The sequence below is a fragment of the Ranitomeya imitator genome, chromosome 3, assembly GCF_032444005.1.
Source record: "Ranitomeya imitator isolate aRanImi1 chromosome 3, aRanImi1.pri, whole genome shotgun sequence".
NCBI classification, from domain to species: Eukaryota; Metazoa; Chordata; class Amphibia; order Anura; family Dendrobatidae; genus Ranitomeya; species Ranitomeya imitator.
In genome coordinates this window covers 30,776,806-30,794,230 of record NC_091284.1, presented here as the reverse complement: position 1 = coordinate 30,794,230, position 17,425 = coordinate 30,776,806, and the positions used below count along the sequence as shown (strand labels likewise).

Below are 17,425 nucleotides of genomic sequence, written 5' to 3'. Positions count from 1 at the left end.
CACTTCTGGGGCTCTTCTGCAACTCTGGCTTTCCAACCACCTGATCCATTGCTGCAAATGGCTTTGACCTAGAACTATCCATTGCAAATTGCATCATACACAGTATGTTTCAACCCCCGGTGATGCCACTTCTGGGGCTCTTCTGTACGTTGAGCTTTCTAACCACATGATCCATTGCTGCAAATGGCTTTGACCTAGAAGTAGCCATTGCAAAATTGCATCATATACAGTATGTTTCACTCCCCAGTGATGCCACTTCTGGGGCTCTTCTGCAACTCTGGCTTTCCAACCACCTGATCCATTGCTGCAAATGGCTTTGACTTGACCTAGAAGTAGGCATTGCAAATTGCATCATATGCAGTATAAAGGGTAGAATAACTGCACAAGTCTTTGTAAGTTGGGTGGAGTCTTTGTAAGTTGGGTGGCTGTAATATTTGGCCATACAATGGATCCAATAATGCCTCGCTAATCTGCACGAATTTCACAGCATGTGCAGCAAGCCTGAAAATAAACGATCCCTAAGCCTAAAAGTAAAGAATCCCTAAGCCTGAAAATAAGCGATCCCTAAGCCTAAAAGTAAAGAATCCCTAAGCCTAAAAGTAAAGAATCCCTAAGCCTAAAAATTAGTCATCAACTGATGTCACTACTCAATGGGCTCGTTTTAGGGTCTTTGCCCAGACCAGGGTCACGGCTGTAGGCTTAGGGGTCGTAGAGGAAGCATTTGGCGTCTGGACTACAATCCCCGAAGCGGCTCAAAGAGACGCCAATGATATAACTAGGCCAGGAAGTTACCGCGGTGGTGGTGGATTTTGGGGACTTTCTCGCAGTATTCATTTTCAGAGTTTTCATTTTCCCCTTCTCATTGTCAGTTTTCCTCTGGGGCAAGAAAATAATCCAATTAGAGTCATTATAATCGGGGTTTACTCAGTCATAGTAACAATTGGCTAAATTGGATTTTAACGCTGATCTCTTAATGGTAAGACACCTAGGTGTCAGAAACGTATTGGATCCACTGGTGTCGGGTCCCACAGGAGGTGGAATGGAGCAACAGGGATATGCGGGGATACGCAGGGGTTAAAACACGTCACAACAAAGGACAGAGAGATTGATCTTCTCATGGATTCAAACCGAAAATGCATCGTAGGCCAAAATATGTAATTATTTTAGAACAGTGGAGCGGTTCCTCCATTGCTGACTATGGAAGGACTATATAGCTCAGCACTATTTGTGGGGGGTAATCTGGGTCGCCATTTTTATAAAGTAGTCCCTGGCTTTGTTAATAGAGGAAGTCAACTGTATGATAACATATACCGATCATCTTATGGTGCTATTCGGTAATGATATGGTAGTATAATAGTATTATTTATTAATATGAAGGCGGTATTATTCAGTAATAGCATAGTGATAGAATTCTGTAAGAGCATGGTGGTGTTATTCAGTACTAGAATTCCAGTATTATTCAGTAATATCATGACAATATTGGTGGTGGTATTTGGTGATTATTCAATAATATCATGGTGGTATTATAAAGAAATATAATGGCGGTATTATTCAGTAATATTATGGCTGTATAATTCAATAATAGCATGGTGGTATTCATTAATATAATGGTATTAATCAGTAATCGTATGGTTGAATTATTCTGTAATAGTATGGCGGAATTATTCTGTAATAGTGCGGTGGTATTATTCAGTAATATAGTGGTATTATTCAGTAATAGTGTGGTGGTATTTGGTGATTATTAAATAATAGCATGGTGGTATTATTAAGTAATAGAATGGCGGTATTATTCAGTAATAGCACGGTGGTGTTATTAAGTAATAGAATGGCGGTATTATTCAGTAATAGCATGGTGGTGTTGTTCATTAATATAATGGCGGTATTATTCAGTAATAGTATGACAGTATTATTTAGTAATAGTATATCGGAATTATTCAGTAATAGTGTGGTGGTATTTGGTGATTTCTCAATAATAGCGTGGTTGTATAATTAAGTAATAGAATGGTGGTAATTCAGTAATATTATGGCTGTATTGTTCAGTGATAGCATGGTGATGTTATACATTAATATAATGGTGGTATTATTCAGTAATAGTATGACAGTATTTTTCTGTAATAGTATGGTGATATTATTCTTTAATAGTGTGGTGGCATTATTTGATGATAGTATGAGGGCATTATTCAGTAATAGCATAGTGGTATTATTCAGTAAAAACTTGGCTGTATTTGAAGAAGGAGCCACTGTTCTCTGAAAGCTGCAAACATATTATTTTCTGGTTAGCCAATAAAGGTATCACTCCTAGAATATTTCTGTCATCATTGGGCAGAAAATATTCACATCGATTTTTCTTGCTAACACGGTACCACAATACAATTTGTTATTGTACATCAGTCAGATTGTCAGAGAGACCGAAGGGAGCAGACCGACCTAGAGGGTCAGAAGTTCTCAAGGGGCCGTGTAGTCTGAAGTACTACAGCTCCTGGAAAGAGACACACAGAAAGCTGAACATTGTTCAGTGAGCGTGAAGGAGAGCGAAGCACAGGAGAGTGACATCAGGTGAGACCAGCTAAGAGCAGGCTGCCTCCCTCTGAGGCGCAGATAACTGATAGCCGGACCACTGAGGTTGTAAGGGACTCTACGACTTACATCAGAGACCGGCAGGACAGCTGAACTGTTACCTGTTCGCCACACACATCTGAGGCACAGTGACACCCTGTAAAAAGGCTCGAGTTACCTCTCATGCAGGTATTGTCCTATCCTATATGGGGACAGACAGAACAACTGTGAGGACCTTATCTGAAGCCATAGACAGTAAGGGACTACAACACCATCGCGTTAGAGGAAGGCTTTTAACTCCACCTGGTAAAGGGGACTCTGAATTCGCTTCCAAGCCGGCCGGACCCTGCCTGCCCTGCGATCTGGTGCCCTGGACTGTGGCTGCCTGAAGTCTTCAGTAAACCAGGTAAAGAGACCGTAAACCTGTGTCTTCGTTCTTTACTGCACCATTCACCATCTTCCATCTACACATCGGGAGCCATGGGGATATACTTCACCTGTGGGAAGTTATACCATAGCTGCCATAACATCACCCCAGAGGACCCCTTAAAGCAGCGTCGGTCCACACTGACCGAATACCACAGGTGGCGTCACGAACATAAACTCTGTTTACCAAATCCCTTTTAAAGACTTTCCCCTATTACATGGGTGCCCAGGGCCACGGACCGGGTCGCCACCGTGACATCTCCCTGTGAACACCAGATCCGGTACCAGGTACCCCACCGCCCATTGCACTGTGGTCCCCGGGAATCTGCCGGGAGGACCAGAGAAAAGGTCATCTTGGGCTGTGATTGACCCACGGGCCTGAAGTCCTCCACCCCTGCTGCAGAGACACAAAGACCCTGCCCACGTCCTGCAATCCCTTGTGGCTGGCACATTGGAGTGACTTGTTGGGGTTGAGAAACCTATTTGCAGATTATTTATCACATCTATCTAAGTTCCCGAACGTCAAATGACCATTTAATGAGTTCATTAATTTGCAACACCAATCTCATAAAAAAATTGCACAACCCAAGAAACTGTTCTTTTATTTGGTCTCCGCAGAAGTTCTGACTCCTTTGCATGCAATGCAGAATATTCAGCGTTCAGCCCGGCAGGTGACGGATGTGTTGCCTCTTGTCAGTAACGTTTCCTGTTCTTGTCGTTCCTCATTCATCGAAATTATTTATCTATTTTTTAATTATTATTTATTTATTTTTACTTTTCTTCCTTGATTCTCTTAAAACCATGCAAGAATTTAGTCTCGGCCAATATAACCAGAAGAATTCTAGGTATGAAAGAGGAAAAAATGAAAAAAATTCTGTCAATGCTTTTTGTGCCTTGTTTTTACACCATTCATTGTGCAGTAAAAATGATCTGAAAACATGAGTGCCCCGATCAGTAAAGCTACAGGGATCGCAAATCTGCATAGATTAAATGTCTGTTTAAGTTATAAAAAAATTCAGAACTTTGAAACAAAGAAAAGTTTTGCTTTGTGTCACCATTTTTCAAGTTACGCAACATTTTTATTTTACCATCGATTGAGCTGTGTGATGGTTTTTTTTGCATGGTAAGCTGACGTTTTTATTGATACGAGTTTGGGGTTCAATAAATGTTTTGATCTCTGCAACGGGGTCTACCAAGCTGGGGTGCCTCTTTCAGTACCACCCCGTGTTTCAGGAGGTCCACTCTGCTTTGGCTGGAGTCTGAATGAAGGACGCTGGCTGGAATTCCTTGGTTACATGGGCGCATATAAAAGATCACTGCTTCTCCACGTATTTCCAGTCTGACAACACTTTACTCACAGGACACAGAATATATCACACAGATACAGAGGGCAGGCCAATAGAAAAGCAGCAAGCCAGACATACATTACAATAGTCGCAGGTGGCCGGAGCCTGCCGATATTTACTGTGGGAATTACAAAGGTGGGGGGAGGACAGAAGGGGAATATCGTGTCCTCTCTGCCCAGGGGCGCAGCCTGTGGGCTGATGCATCTCACATGGAACCTATCATACATACATATAACTGCACAACATATTCTGGGTGCTGAGTGGTTCCGAAACGCGTAACAATCTCTTTTTATTTTTTAATTTCTTTAAGGATTTGAGATGACCGACCAAAAAACATTGTCTATTTATGGTGTTTATTATATGGGTTAGATATTGAAATTGTCTCTTTAGAGAGGAAGAGGGCATGAACTCTAGCGCCACATATTGGAAGTAGTAATCCTAATAGTCAATATCGACCCTTTAAGGAGTCTTGCCATATGACTTACACATTGTAGAGTGTAAGCTCTTATGGTCAGTGGGGTCCTCTCTCTCCTGTAGAGTGTAAGCTCTTATGGTCAGTGGGGTCCTCTCTCTTCTGTAGAGTGTAAGCTCTTATGGTCAGTGGGGTCATCTCTCTCCTGTAGAGTGTAAGCTCTTATGGTCAGTGGGGTCCTCTCTCTTCTGTAGAGTGTAAGCTCTTATGGTCAGTGAGGTCCTCTCTCTCCTGTAGAGTGTAAGCTCTTATGGTCAGTGGGGTCCTCTCTCTCCTGTAGAGTGTAAGCTCTTATGGTCAGTGGGGTCCTCTCTCTCCTGTAGAGCGTAAGCTCTTATGGTCAGTGGGGTCCTCTCTCTCCTGTAGAGTGTAAGCTCTTATGGTCAGTGGGGTCCTCTCTCTCCTGTAGAGTGTAAGCTCTTATGGTCAGTGGGGTCCTCTCTCCATTCTGTAGAGTGTAAGCTCTTATGGTCAGTGGTGTCCTCTCTCCCCTGTAGAGTGTAAGCTCTTATGGTCAGTGGGGTCCTCTCTCTCCTGTAGAGTGTAAGCTCTTATGGTCAGTGGGGTCCTCTCTCCATTCTGTAGAGTGTAAGCTCTTATGGTCAGTGGGGTCCTCTCTCTCCTGTAGAGTGTAAGCTCTTATGGTCAGTGGGGTCCTCTCTCCATTCTGTAGAGTGTAAGCTCTTATGGTCAGTGGTGTCCTCTCTCCCCTGTAGAGTGTAAGCTCTTATGGTCAGTGGTGTCCTCTCTCCCCTGTAGAGTGTAAGCTCTTATGGTCAGTGGTGTCCTCTCTCCCCTGTAGAGTGTAAGCTCTTATGGTCAGTGGGGTCCTCTCTCTCCTATAGAGTGTCAGCTCTTATGGTCAGTGGGGTCCTCTCTCTCCTGTAGAGTGTAAGCTCTTATGGTCAGTGGGGTCCTCTCTCTCCTATAGAGTGTCAGCTCTTATGGTCAGTGGGGTCCTCTCTCCCCTGTAGAGTGTAAGCTCTTATGGTCAGTGGGGTCCTCTCTCTCCTGTAGAGTGTAAGCTCTTATGATCAGTGGGGTCCTCTCTCTCCTGTAGAGCGTAAGCTCTTATGGTCAGTGGGGTCCTCTCTCTCCTGTAGAGTGTAAGCTCTTATGGTCAGTGGGGTCCTCTCTCCATTCTGTAGAGTGTAAGCTCTTATGGTCAGTGGGGTCCTCTCTCTCCTGTAGAGTGTAAGCTCTTATGGTCAGTGGGGTCCTCTCTCCATTCTGTAGAGTGTAAGCTCTTATGGTCAGTGGTGTCCTCTCTCCCCTGTAGAGTGTAAGCTCTTATGGTCAGTGGGGTCATCTCTCTCCCCTGTAGAGTGTAAGCTCTTATGGTCAGTGGGGTCCTCTCTCTCCTATAGAGTGTCAGCTCTTATGGTCAGTGGGGTCCTCTCTCTCCTGTAGAGTGTAAGCTCTTATGGTCAGTGGGGTTCTCTCTCTCCTGTAGAGTGTAAGCTCTTATGGTCAGTGGGATCCTCTCTCTCTCTCCTGTAGAGTGTAAGCTCTTATGGTCAGTGTGGTCCTCTCTCTCTTTCCTGTAGAGTGTAAGCTCTTATGGTCAGTGGGGTCCTCTCTCTCCTGTAGAGTGTAAGCTCTTATGGTCAGTTGGGTCCTCTCTCTCCTGTAGAGTGTAAGCTCTTATGGTCAGTGGGGTCCTCTCTCTCTTTCCTGTAGAGTGTAAGCTCTTATGGTCAGTGGGGTTCTCTCTCTCCTGTAGAGTGTATGCTCTTATGGTCAGTGGGGTCCTCTCTCTCCTGTAGAGTGTAAGCTCTTATGGTCAGCGGGGTCCTCTCTCTCTCCTGTAGAATGTAAGCTCTTATGGTCAGCAGGGTCCTCTCTCTCCTGTAGAGTGTAAGCTCTTATGGTCAGTGGAGTCCTCTCTCTCCTGTAGAGTGTAAGCTCTTATGGTCAGTGGGGTCCTCTCTCTCCTGTAGAGTGTAAGCTTTTATGGTCAGCGGGGTCCTCTCTCTCCTGTAGAGTGTAAGCTCTTATGGTCAGTGGAGTCCTCTCTCTCCTGTAGAGTGTAAGCTCTTATGGTCAGTGGGGTCCTCTCTCTCCTGTAGAGTGTAAGCTCTTATGGTCAGCGGGGTCCTCTCTCTCCTGTAGAGTGTAAGCTCTTATGGTCAGCGAGGTCCTCTCTCTTCTGTAGAGTGTAAGCTCTTATGGTCAGCGGGGTCCTCTCTCTCCTGTAGAGTGTAAGCTCTTATGGTCAGTGGGGTCCTCTCTCTCCTGTAGAGTGTAAGCTCTTATGGTCAGCGGGGTCCTCTCTCTCCTGTAGAGTGTAAGCTCTTATGGTCAGCGGGGTCCTCTCTCTCCTGTAGAGTGTAAGCTCTTATGGTGAGTGGGGTCCTCTTTCTTTCTCCTGTAGAGTGTAAGCTCTTATGGTCAGTGGGGTCCTCTCTCTCCTGTAGAGTGTAAGCTCTTATGTTCAGCGGGGTTCTCTCTCCTGTAGAGTGTAAGATGTTATGGTCAGCGGGATCCTCTCTCTCCTGTAGAGTGTAAGATCTTATGGTCAGCCGGGTCCCCTCTCACTCCTCTCCCCCATGTCTATTTTATGAACAATTGCAATCTTTCTAGCATTGAAATTAGGGCAAATCTTTTCACTGCGAGTCAAATTTTGTAAAAAAATTCTGTGAAGCCGGCAAATTCGAATTTCAAAAGATCGGTTCATCTCTAGTCTCTACCCAGCGTGGAGCTGGGATCGGACTGGTTCCTGTTCCACCATTGTATTCAATCGTGGCCCTGATTTTAATCAAAATCGTGACTGCCTTATGAGATCTGGGACTTTTGGGATCTACAGTGTATGGGTATTGTCTTTATGATAAGATCATAAGTGCCCATCGGGATTACCATAATGCTGGCACTCCAAGCATAACTGTGAGTAGGGTCTTCAACATTTGGCCATAATTTATGGAAGACTACTATGAATTTCTAAATTCCTTTTCTTCATATAGGTCATTAGAGATGTTGGGTGGTGAGTCTTCAGTCTGTGATAGTCTCACACATGGATTGGGCTTCACTTTTCCAAATTGTAAGAAACATATTCTCAAAGGACAAACAAGCAAACCTGGAGGTGGTCCAGTTCTTGGGGGCAGCAAACAGGATCAGCCCAGATCACATTTAAAGAAACAGATCCCTATTACATTTAAAAAAAAAATACAATTTTATCCAGATGAGAGCAGGGCTAGCCATGTGCAGAGTTACTGCCTCTGAATATAAAGGAGAGACTGATAGCAAAGTAATATATTAAAAAAATGTGAAAAATTGAATCAAACAGGCCCAATTCATCAACACTGGTGTTTTCTATGCCATTCTTGATTAAGTGTGCACCTAATTTCTGAATGTTACCCATCTTTTAGCCGCTGAGGACCACCGCAAGAGCTGCACGGCACTCATGGGTTAGAGAACATTTCTCTCGCAATTTGCTTTGGTCTGGAATCAGACTCTGTCCGAGAAAAAGATCGGACTTGTGCACCCAAGGGTGACATTTTCAAGAACTTGATGCAACAAGGGGCAATGAACACCACAAGACAGAAAAGGAAGATGACTTTAAAAGTAAATGTAAATGACGAATCAAGAGAACCAACAATTTCCTGACATAATCAACCTGGTACCAGTGCAAGCGCAAGTCACATTGAGACATTAACCAACAGTTATACTGAGCCATGATCTTGAAACTTGGCCCCTTCTACTGTACCTCTAGTAGGATAATCGATCTGTAATGCTGCCGTCACGCAGTATAGTGCAACCCTCACCAGGGGGTGCTGGTAGAGTAAGAAAGGTTGTGCTCACAGCGTAGCACCGCAGTACGGCAGTGCAGGCACCACCAAGTGGCGAGAGAGTTGTCAGATGAGCCGGGTTAGGAACGGTCAGGAAATGCAGTACCAGAGGAAACCCCTACACACATGGTCAAGTACAAGCCAGCGAAGTTGAAGCCAGACGGGAGCAGAGATACCGGAAACATGAGACAGTATAACAAGTCAGAGGTCAAGCCGGGTCAGATACCAGAGGTCACAGCACGGGGAATAAAACACTCAAACAAGCGGGGTAGCAGGAATGGGAAGACACGGGAACTGAGCAAATGGGCAGAGGACAAATCAGGGAGTAACAGGGTCAGCCACTCGAGCCTGGGCAGGAACTATAACTGACACTGCCTGCAGACAACAACGGGCTGAAATAGCCAAACAAATCCCAAAATGAGGCAAAGATTAATCCTGATATGACCAGACCAGGAAGAGAATAGCAAGAAACAAACCCTGGCCTGGATCATGACACGATCAACATTGGATTACTAGTCAACAGTTGGAATTCAGCTGAAGCAGTAGGCAAGGAGTTTGCATGTTTCCTCCACGTTTTCATCATGTTCCTCTTGGTTATCCTCCTGTAAGGAGCTGGGACCAGGGCTGCAGTCATGGCCGGCAGTAACCCCTGTATCACCCCCTGGCCCCTTTCCAGCACACAATCATGTTTCCTTCCCTGAGTATCTCGGTGCTGCTTCTCTGCGTCATCTGGAATCTCCCGGTACGGGAATGTATTCTCTACAGACGGTTCCGCTATTAAAGAGTCACAGTCCGGCTTCACATTAACTTCAACTTCTTTACTCAACACAGCATCATCCAGGGCACAATCAATCACAACAATTGACAATGATTTCCCTTGCCTCTTCTCTCTGCTGCAAAGTCTGTCCCTGGGATGGATCATATCCTCCAGTCCCTCTGTGTCCTCAATGTCCAGAATTTCTGCTTCTCATGTGGGAATTCTCTGCTGTTTTGCCCTGGTCCTTAGAATAGCAGCCCACGCAAAAATCTGCCACATGTTGCATAATTTTCTCCTGTTCTGCTTAGCCTTCTTCCTCTAGCAACTGCAGTCCACTAATATTGCACCGCTAGCACTGCTGCTGCTGTACTCTCTTCTATGCTCTGGCCCCCTGGATGCTAACTGCTGGGCCCATTCTTCTTACAACATTGCATGGCATGGTGTTGCCCTGGGCTATCCAGCCCTGTGAGCTACACGGGCGACCCGGCCCCAACTGACTAAAACTAGAAAGACATTACTTATCTTACCATGCCCCTCCTACAGTTAACTATTTGCTTTCCTACTTATAGTGCCCCCATCTAGTGGCCAACTTGGGGTACTACTCCCCTAGCACTATTCAAGAAAACACACCAAAAACAGGCAGAGATGCTTACCTGTCTAAATGGGCCTCAATACAAATGCACAGGTGCAACACCTAATGAAACAGCCAGCCTTCAATAAGGATTTAGCCGTGTGGTACACCAATGCACTAAGATACATACTCTGTATATGGGGTGTTCCCACAAGGAATGCAAAGCATCTGGCTCCAGCCTATTAACAACGCCCTATGGCGCTGCACCCTGCTTGTGCATTTGTATTGAGGCCCATTTAGACAGGTAAGCATCTCTGCCTGTTTTTGGTGTGTTTTCTTGAATTTTTCCTTTTTTTGGTGTTTTTCCCCTAGCACTATACCTAATGACCGACATTGGGTACTCAGTTTCCCTATCACACAATAACTGTGCAAAACATGTAGGCAATCAGACATATATACGTATGCAGAGTAATACACTTTAGGTGTTGCAGTACTCATATAAACGGCTGGTAATACACTTATACGTGTAGCAGTAGCACCGTGTAAAAAACATATCCATGACATCAAATATATAAACAAGTATTGGGAGAGAAAAAGGCATTATAATTGTCACTCCCCCTACATTCCCCCTTTCTTTTAATATGGTTGTCCACAACCATAGTAACACTTTAATTCAAATATAACAAGTATGCAAACAGTAATATTAAAGATGGCACAGAAGACTCCGCATGAGTCAAGTCCATAAACTACCTTTGTCTTCAAAGGGAGATCTTCCACCCCCTTCCTTTGAAAATGGTACGCCTGTACCCTGGAACACAATTCCTAAGTAAAGTCCTGCTTTTCCATCAGAATGGGCACAACAGGTGCAACAAACAGAAGCAAAAAAAAAAAAAAGAGTCAATGGGCTCTATAAATTAGTCATCTGGCTCGCAGTCCTCCGGAACCCACAAATATGCACACAAAAAATACAACTGTCGCTATGACCGCTTCTGGCCACGAAACTCCCCTATTTTTCTGGGGAAAACATCAGTGCATTTCTCTTGCCCAGAAGGACATGGAACAGTCCTTCATTCTACTCCTTGAGCGCAACGGCCGTGTAGAAAAGATATTCATGACATCAAATATATAAACAAGGATTAGGAGAGAAGATTGCATGATAACTGTCACACCCCCTACACTCCCACAACTCAAAAACATTCTTATATGGTAATTGAAGTTCTCTGAAATTGATGCAGCGCCCCAGAGACCTGGTCATTGCAGTATGTCGCTCTGCCACTAAGGGGAGTGATGGTATGTCTGATGGTACTAAAGGAGTTCACCTGACCAGGTATCACAGCACACATTACACTTCACACTCCGGCCACCAGGGGGAGCAAAGGGTTCTATTTATTAGGCCACTCCTCACACTTTGGTAAAACTAGGGGTTGGATAGGAAGTTAGACAGAAGCTGACTGGGTTTTGTTCAGGCAACATCCCGTGGCAGGGGGTGTTGCAGGGGGAAGATTCAGGGGGGTCCCTGTCAGGCGTGGGAACCTGGCAGGCACCTAGCGACAAGGATAGAACGTTATAGAGCCGTGCCTGCGCTACCCTGCGGCGGCATCTAAAGAAAGGACACGAAGCGAAGGATATTGTGGAGAAGTGAGAAACGAGATCAAAGCACAAAGGAGAACCAGTAGAAGTCATGCCCCGAGATCGGCAACATCCTACTGAGGCGCGTAGCCGTTGGCCAGAACGCCGAGGAAGTAACTGACTCCAAGCATTACTTCAAACAGAGGCAGGACAGTTGTTTATAGGTTGGCTGTCTAACATACTTCACCTAAGAAGACATAGGGGGCAAAGTTGGAGAGGGGCGTCTCTAGGGTCTCAGAATAGCTCCGAGCCTTCCCGTCAAACGGGTGCGTCCTAGCCATAACATACTGGGGGACGAAGCAGAACATCAGAATAGAAACGACAGTTGTGAGGACTATCCCGAATGCTTAGCAGGGAAGGACTACAACACACAGGCGCTAGTGGTAGGCACTGATTTCCACCTGCAAAGGGAACTCTGGATGTGCCTTCGGACCGGCCGGTCTCGGACAGCCCTGTTAACAGTGCTCTGGATTGAGGATCCCGAAGCCTTCAGTAAAGAGGTAAAGAGACTGCAACCCTGTGTCCTCGTTATTAACTGCGCCTCACACCATCGCCACCTACACTACTGGGAAGCCCTGGGGACATACTTCACCTGTGGGAAGGTATACCATCTAGCTGCCATTCCATCACCCCAGTGGACCCCGAAGCAGCATCGGTCACCCTGACCAAATACCACAGGTGATGTCACGAACCCTTGACAAACTATCATTAGCCCTTTCATTGGACGCCCCTTAGCAGGGTCATGGACCGGGTCCAGCCACCGTGACAACCCCAGAACTGAGACAGAGAGGACCGGTCCCGAGTGGCCCTGTGTCTGGGGGCGCTCCATTGACAATAAACGGTAGGCAATTTAGGAACAGGGACAGGCAAGTGCTAATAGGGCTTGAGGTGACCACTTTTGACCTTAGCTTACGTCTTTTAGTTAAATGATCGTCTCCGGATTTGTTTCCTGAAGCAGCACCGGAAACGAGGTCACAGAAACAAAATTGCTAAAATGTAGAGTATATATTTTATTGAAAAAGGGAACTTCTGCCCATGCAATTACTATGCTACCCTAGTTTAAGTGATGGAAGAGTTCCCTGACCTCGCATAGACAGAGTCAGATGTTCCAACAATGACCCAGAGCCACAAAGCAGTGCGGCCCGTCTTAAGAGGAGAAGAATAATAATGATGGCCAAAATGACTAGCCACAGTTGAGAAGCCACACTGTTGGGAGAGGGAAGATGTCCACATGATGCATTGCGACTGCCTGCGTAGAAATAGAGTACTTCCAGAGTAGAAGGCTTTCGTCTGAAAGACTGATCCCCACCCGCAAAAGGGTCATTATTTAAGGCTTGGTCCAGAATGGAGCCGAGATAGATTTGAGACCGTATGATGTTGGAGGCTATACTATAGCTATTGGTCTGCTACAAGGGAGCCGCATCCATGAGAGAGTTGAGATACAGATTCTCCTTGCCAACACTGTTAGCCGACACTTAGCCATACGAGTTTGTGTTTTTCCCCCTGGAAAATAAACCCAAGCCAGGGACCTAAGAGAGACTATTTCCTAGTTCGTGTGATTTGCCCATTATGGAGACGTCATAAAGTTGCAGGACATTTCCTGTTTATGCTTCCTGGACACAAGGCCTGTATGCTGGAATGTAACGTTCAAGCAAAATGCCCACCCGATGAGAAACGGTACCTGCAAGAATTGTGTCTCCTGTAAATATGTTGTTGAAATCACCATGATTTATTAAGCCTCAAGTGAAGGGAAGTCGTTTCAGTGGAGTTTTCATTGCTGTAGATTTTTAGCCAATACACATATTTGGAGTTGACTGTGACCATTACATCCTGTTTCTATCCTGGATTTTATTTGGCTTCTATTGTAACCTTTGGTAGTACTTTTCTCCATTTGTGTGTTTATTATATTTACATAAACTTGTCTTTGTTAAGATAGGGCAAGAATTTAATTTACTTTCCATCCGGCTAATATTTGCCCATTTAATGAGATCTGACTTGAGGTCTTAAAGAGTTGAGGGAAAAAACAACACGTGTACAACTGCTCCAGGTCCACACCAAAATCCGAAGTCATAACTTTGTACATGTGAATGAACCTTTAAAGTAGATAGCATTCGTCTATCCATAGCTAAATACATCAGTTGTCCAGGACTTTGATGGTGATGGCCTAACTATCCTATCAGTCCAAGTGTCAAAACATTGGATCGCACCCTCACAAATCTTATGCTATGTGGTCATACACATGACGTGACCTGCACATGACTTATTTGAAGGGTATTCCAAGATCAGTGGTAACTACCCTACAAGAACCAGCAAAAGCGACTGATTTGTAGCCAAAAGTCAGAGCAGTATTGGTGGATGTTGAGAGATAATGTCACAAACGTAGGCAACATTTCCAAATTCAGTAACTAGAACATCCAAGCCAGTTAGAGTCCCACAACAGAGACCAGAAGCAGAGTGAAGGATTAGAGACTTGAACCTTCAGGAATATAGAATATCAGGGTTGAAAAAAAACAAAAACATTATATATTATTATATATTAATCTGTCCTAGATCTACCCTTAATGGCTGTGTGAGGTATAAGCTGTATAAGAAGACTGAAGTCTGGAAACAAGATTTGAAGGCTTGAAGAAGGCCCAAAGCGAAGAGCAGAAGACCGGGCGGGGAGCTGCAGTGGTGGAAGAGATAGGTATAATGTTTTATTGTTTTCTAACCCCCATCCCGCTATCTATTACTCATTTGGGATCTGAAGAGATCTCAGAGTACAATAAAAAAAAATTCTGGCACTTTGAATTCAAAGTGAATCAATTCAGTCTGAATCAAAATTTTCAGCCAAATTGGACTAATCAAGGCAGTGTTAAATCTTTAAAGATTTTGCTGACATGTAGTGATGTTACCTATAAAAATCAAGTTATACATGTAAATATGATGCAGCCAGACAAAGTCAACTCAGTGCTAAAGAAAAATGGACCTTGTTGATCGTCCATGAGATGCTAAAATCTCATTAACAGAGTTAGGAAGAAAGTCTACTGACAATCTGAAATCAATAGTATGGTCTGCTCCTTGGCCATGTGAATTGGATGGTCTTCTATTTAGACATGTCTATGGAATGGTCTCTCTTTGGCCACATCTATGGCATGGTCTTTTCATTGGCTGTGTATATGTGAGAGTCATTTTATTGGCCATGTCTTTGGGATGTTTATTTAATTGACCATGTCTATGGTATGGTCGTCTCCTTGACCTTGTCTATAAGATGTTCTTCCTGTTGGCAATGTCGATGGGATGATCTTCTTGTTGATGATGTTGGCAAAATGGCCTTCTTGTTGGCCAAATCTATGGGATCTTTATTTTTTTCATATTTACTACTGGGTCCGATTATCAAGCATATAGCTATCACCCTATATCACTTCTCCCCTATGCCTCAAAACTACTGGAACAACACGTCCATCTTGAACTGTCCTCCCATCTATCTTCCTGCTCCCTTTTTGACCGCTTACAATCAGGCTTCCGGTCACACCACTCCACTGAAACTGCCCTAACTAAGGTCACCAATGACCTATTAACCGCCAAGAGCAAGCGGCACTAGTCTATCCTCCTCCTCCTGGACCTGTCCTCTGCCTTTGACACAGTGGACCATTCCCTATTATTACAGACCCTCTCATCCCTTGGCATCACAGACTTGGCCCTATCCTGGATCTCCTCATACCTAACTGACCGAACATTCAGCGTCTCCCACTCACACACCACCTCCTCACCTCGCCCCCTATCTGTCGGAGTCCCACAAGGTTCAGTCCTCGGGCCCCTGCTCTTCTCCATTTACACCTTTGGCCTGGGACATCTCATAGAATCTCACGGCTTTCAGTATCATCTCTATGCTGATGACACACAGATCTACATCTCTGGACCAGATATCACCTCCCTACTAACCAGAATCCCTCCATGTCTATCCGCTATTTCATCCTTCTTCTCCGCTAGATTTCTAAAACTTAACATGGACAAAACAGAATTCATTGTCTTTCCCCCATCTCACGCGACCCCCCCAACGAACCTATCCATTACAGTAAACGGCTGCCCACTCTCCCCAGTCCAACAAGCTCGCTGTCTCGGGGATAATCCTTGACATTGATCTCTCCTTCAAACCGCATATCCAAGCCCTTTCCACTTCCTGCCGCCTTCAACTCAAAAATATTTCACGGATCCGTACATTCCTAAACCAAGAATCTGCAAAATCCCTAGTCTGTGCCCTCGTCATCTCCCGCCTCGATTACTGTAACCTCCTGCTCTGTGGCTTCCCCTCTAACACTCTGGCACACCTCCAATCTATTCTAAACTCTGCTGCCCGACTAATCCACCTGTCCCCCCACTATTCCCCAGCCTCTCCCCTCAGTCAATCCCATCACTGGCTCCCCATTACCCAGAGACTCCAGTTCAAAAGCCTAACCATGACATACAAAGCCATCCACAACCTGTCTCCTCCATACATCTGTGACCTCGTCTCCCAGTACTTACCTACATGCAACCTCCGATCCACACAAGATCTCCTTCTCTACTCCCCTCTTATCTCCTCTTCCCACAATCGCATACAGGATTTCTCTCGCGCATCCCCCTACTCTGGAACTCTCTCCCACAACACATCAGACTCTCGCCTACCATCGAAACCTTCAAAAAGAACCTGAAGACCCACCACATCCGACAAGCCTAAAACCTGCAGTAACCACCGATAGACCAAACGGCTGCTCAACCAGCTCTGCCCTCACCTACTACATCCTCACCCATCCCTTGTAGATTGTGAGCCCTCGCGGGCAGGGTCCTCCCTCCTCCTGTACCAGTTATGACTTGTATTGTTCAAGATTATTCTACTTGTTTTTATTATGTACACCCCTCCTCACATGTAAAGTGCCATGGAATAAATGGCGCTATAATAATAAATAATAATAATATTAATAGGCTTATTGATTTAGACCACAAATTTTTCCCACTTAGTAACTAGTCTTTATGTAATTATGTATACTGATCAACATACAATATACATACATAGCATCCTAATCGCTCTCTTCTGAAGAGATGTCCGGGGTCATTGTCAGTCACATGACCAGTTGTGCTGATTGATCCTGCTATTTATAACCCTATAAGATTTAGGCTGTGACATCCCTGATGAAGAAAGCTGCATGCTTTTGAGACACGTCGGATAAATCCTATCCCTCTAGCAGCCTGACTGTAAGTTAGAACTGTAGTGACGTCACTCTCCACATGTCGGTTAGCGGTACACCACCGCTGAAGTGAACCGGCAGTAATGCCTCCAGCACATGCTACCGGCCGGGGCTGTGCTTTCATCCTTGGATAACCACCGAGCGAACTTACCTGGGACTCCGGCAGCTTCGCGAGACCTGGGTACAGGATCAACGCACTAAGACATTCTCCTTCTCTACTCTGAGGGACTGCACCTCGTGATGTTCCAAGCAGGTACCAACTCTCGCCTCCTGCTCACTGCCCACAGCTGAGGTTGCGGTGCTTCCTCTAACCTGCCATATACTACCCTGTACTCTCTACTGTGGACATTCTAGACTCCCGGAAGATCTTCATTAAAACCAACAGAGACAACGAGTGACATACTGTACATTCCTGCACATCATCAATGCAACAGGTAACACAACATCTCCTTCCTCTTATTCACTGACACTGTCACTAATATTAACTTTACAGCCTGTAATAATAATATTTTGAGCTAGTTTATACCTGCAACCCTCTATTTTCCCTTCGTTTTTTTTTTTATTCAAACCATTTAGGTGACCATACAGCAGACCAAATCTTATATACTTTTACGTCTTAATACACCAGTAGCCTCCTCCTTTGGCGTTGTTCTGTATAATTTGCACTGACTCATTG

The 17,425-nt window shown here is 45.0% G+C and overlaps 1 protein-coding gene across 1 annotated transcript in view; it reads right to left on the bottom strand.

Annotated features, from left to right (window-relative positions):
* TMPRSS2 (transmembrane serine protease 2) overlaps positions 1–16,919 on the bottom strand; it is a 65,372-nt gene extending 48,453 nt beyond the window's left edge. The window contains exon 1 of the mRNA XM_069760706.1: positions 16,901–16,919. The gene's annotated coding sequence lies outside the window, so the exon portion shown is untranslated. The remainder of the gene's footprint in view (positions 1–16,900) is intronic.
* Between the last annotated feature and the right edge of the window lie 506 nt (positions 16,920–17,425).